The sequence below is a fragment of the Hippopotamus amphibius genome, chromosome 5 (assembly GCF_030028045.1).
Source record: "Hippopotamus amphibius kiboko isolate mHipAmp2 chromosome 5, mHipAmp2.hap2, whole genome shotgun sequence".
Lineage (NCBI taxonomy): Eukaryota > Metazoa > Chordata > Mammalia > Artiodactyla > Hippopotamidae > Hippopotamus > Hippopotamus amphibius.
In genome coordinates, this window is record NC_080190.1 from 147,192,104 (window position 1) to 147,195,346 (window position 3,243).

General features: G+C 36.4%; 1 pseudogene; it reads left to right on the plus strand.

The window, feature by feature from the left end:
* Positions 1-1,275: 1,275 nt before the first annotated feature.
* Positions 1,276-2,712, plus strand: LOC130854306 (zona pellucida-binding protein 1-like; annotated as a pseudogene).
* The last annotated feature ends 531 nt before the right edge of the window (positions 2,713-3,243 follow it).

Consider the following 3,243-nt stretch of genomic DNA (forward strand, 5'->3'; position numbering starts at 1 on the left):
TAAAAGCACTCAGAGCTTTATCAGGCTTGTAATACTCCCTGGACCTCAGCTAATCTGGAGGAGAAAAGAGTAGATAAAACAAATTTACAGTTGTGCAGGCTTTGAAATGCCTTAAGAGTGATGAGAACAATGTGCAAAGTCCCCCACAACAAAGCCTTTTGCCAAATGAGTTCATATCTTGATTGCTGAGAAAGGATGCCTGACAGACAGTGTATGGGAATGGTTTCTTTAGAAAAAGGTCACATCAGAAGCAATGCACTTGTCATATATGTATTAGTGACAGATCTATATCCTAAACACAGAGACTCAAAATATTATATTTTGAAGGAATAGGAATCTGTTCAGACTAGAGAAATGACCTCTTTTCTTCCATGCTCTGTAAAGAAAATTGGTCACATATTTGTTTTGCAATCATAAACATACCTAATGTTTTATTGAAATGTCAGGTACTTACAAATAATGAACAAAATGAAAATATTACTTCTAAAAATGTTTTCATGGGAAGTTAAGTTTTATAAACAAGAACTTTCTTTGCTTTTTTTCCTTTTTGAATATAGTTTGCAGTTGAGAGAGATATCTTTCAGGGTAACATGGTCACGTGTCCATCAGATAAAATTAATTATTTAATTTCTACAGAATTCTTTGATAATAAAAATTTGGCATTTTAATGTGTGGTCTGATTTATATGACCCCTCCACTGAAAAATATAAAATGATTATTTATATTGTGAGTTCTGTACTACCCAGTATAGAGAAACTATATCATTTTAGTTTTGTTCATTTCATTTCATTTTATTACCTCATACTCATAATATCTAGAGACCTATGCCTGGCAATTTGTGTAAAATACATGCATCAGAAATTAGAACATTAGAAATTTCATGTAATATCAGACCATCTTAGTCACCAGTATGTGGAACAAAACAAATTGCATCCTGTCATGGATGTCAAATATTTTGGTAGAGATGGAAACATCAAGTTAAGGTGCCGTGTTTTGTGTCTGTACAAAACAGTTTAGGGTGGTGAAACAATTGTCACAGGTATTTATATAAAATGAATGAATGTGAATGTGTTCAATAAAATGATGCAAATTTAGTTTATTCTGAATATACTAGCACTTAAAAAATTAAAATAAGAATTGGTTTCTCCTTTCACAAGTAAAGTAGATAGAAAGAAGAGAAATAGAAGAAAAATATAATTAAACAGTACAAATATGTTTTAAATCTTGCTTCTGATCTTGTATTAATAATTTAACATGTTGGCAGGTGGCGGTGGCATGTGGATTGCGGCCTTGGCCCCGGGCCGGGAGCGGTGTGGCTGGTGGCGGGGCTGGCAGTGGGCCCAGGCCACGGGCTCCCTACTCTCCAGGGCAGTGGTGGCCCTGGTGCTCTCTGTGCTGGTGCTGCAGGAGCCCCTGTCAGTTGGATATTTGGCTCGATTACCAAGAGGTATTCAGTTGACCCAAGATTCAGTGAAAATTTTGGGATCACTAAATTTTCCAGGGAAAGTATATGTTATGCTTCATCAGAAGAGTCCACACGTGTTATGTGTAACCCAACAACTGAGAAATTCTGAACTGGTAGTGTTGGAGGAATTGGTAGAGGTAGGCAGGACACCGAGGCTTGCAATACAGGAAGCAATGTTTATTGTACTGGTACAGGCCCAGTGGATTTACATCCAAAGACTGAGCCCCGAACCAAAGGAAAGTTTCTCCTTTTATAAACCAGTTCCCACGCTTTCTGGGAGCCTACAGCTATGCTTATCTATGCAGGAGCAAGGTACAGAAGCCAGAGGGCAGACGTTAGGTTTTCCCTTATCTCCTTGACTCAGATGTCTGGGCTGCCCATGGCAGGATCTTGTGAAAGAGGCCATAAGTTACTTATTCCCTGAGGCTTGTATTCTCTTATGTTTGCCTTGTCCTTTCCTGCTTTTGTTATTAACCTGCCTCAGTAGACCCATCATTCTAGTGATATGGGCCAAAAGGAAAAATCATTTCAGAGAACAGCACTGCACAGGTAACGTCCACAGGAAGCCTTGTATTCCAGAACTTCGAGGAGAGCATGAGTGGGGTTTACACATGTTTTCTGGAGTATAAACCTACTGCGGAAGAAGTCGCTAAAAATCTCCAACTGAAATATGTCATATACGCTCATCGTGAGCCACATTATTATTAGCAGTTCACAGCTCAGTATCATGCAGCTCCTTGCAACAGCATCTATAATATGTCTTTTGAGAAGAAACTTCTTCAGATTTTAAGCAAATTGGTTCTTGACCTTTCATGAAGTTTCCTTACTTAAATCTGAATGCCATCATGTTAAAATGCAAAGAGCTGGTTTGCAAAATGAGTTGTTTTTTACATTTTCAGTTTCATCTCTAGACACTGAAAAAGGATCCAAGCCATGTGCAGACCATAGTTGTGAATCTTCCAAAAGACTATCTAAGGCTAAAAATCTCATAGAGAGATTTTTTAATCAACAAGTGGAAGTTCTGGGCAGATGTACAGAGCTGTTGCCTGAGATATACTATATTGAAGGTACTCTCCAAATGGTTTGGATGAATTGCTGCTTCCCAGGGTATGGAATGAATATCCAAACACCCAAAATGTCCTGAGTGCTGTGTGATCTGCAGCCCTGGATCTTATAACTCCCGTGATGGACTCCACTGCCTTCAGTGCAATAGCAGCCTGGTGTTCGGAGCCAAAGCATGTTTATAGGCCATTATTTTCAGCTCTTCAGTGGTTTGTTACACACAGAAGTATATTTTTGAAATATTAATATATAATAAATCACTACTATGCCAAAATTAAATATATTAGATTTTACCAAAAAAATAATAATGTAACATGTAAAATATATTATTTTAAATTCTAAATTTAAAAAAGAATATAGAAAAATTAGAAAAGAAGGATTAAAAATAATTTTAAAATTTATCACCTTTTGGGATTTAGCTTCTTGTTTAAAAAAGAGAGTTTTGCAGGATATAAGAAGCTATTGCATATAAGAATTAATACATTGGAAACAATCTTTGCAGTTCATGGTCATGTATGGACCATTTATTTTATTGATTTATTTACTCAAGAATGCTTCACTGAAAAATTATTGAGCATCTTCTATATGCTAGATACGGTGCTGTTGGAGGTCAAAAAAAAGCCATAATCTCACTTAGTGTGTGTTTGCCTATATGCATACCATATTGATTTATATTAGCTTATATATTAGCTTATATATATATTAGCTTCTACACA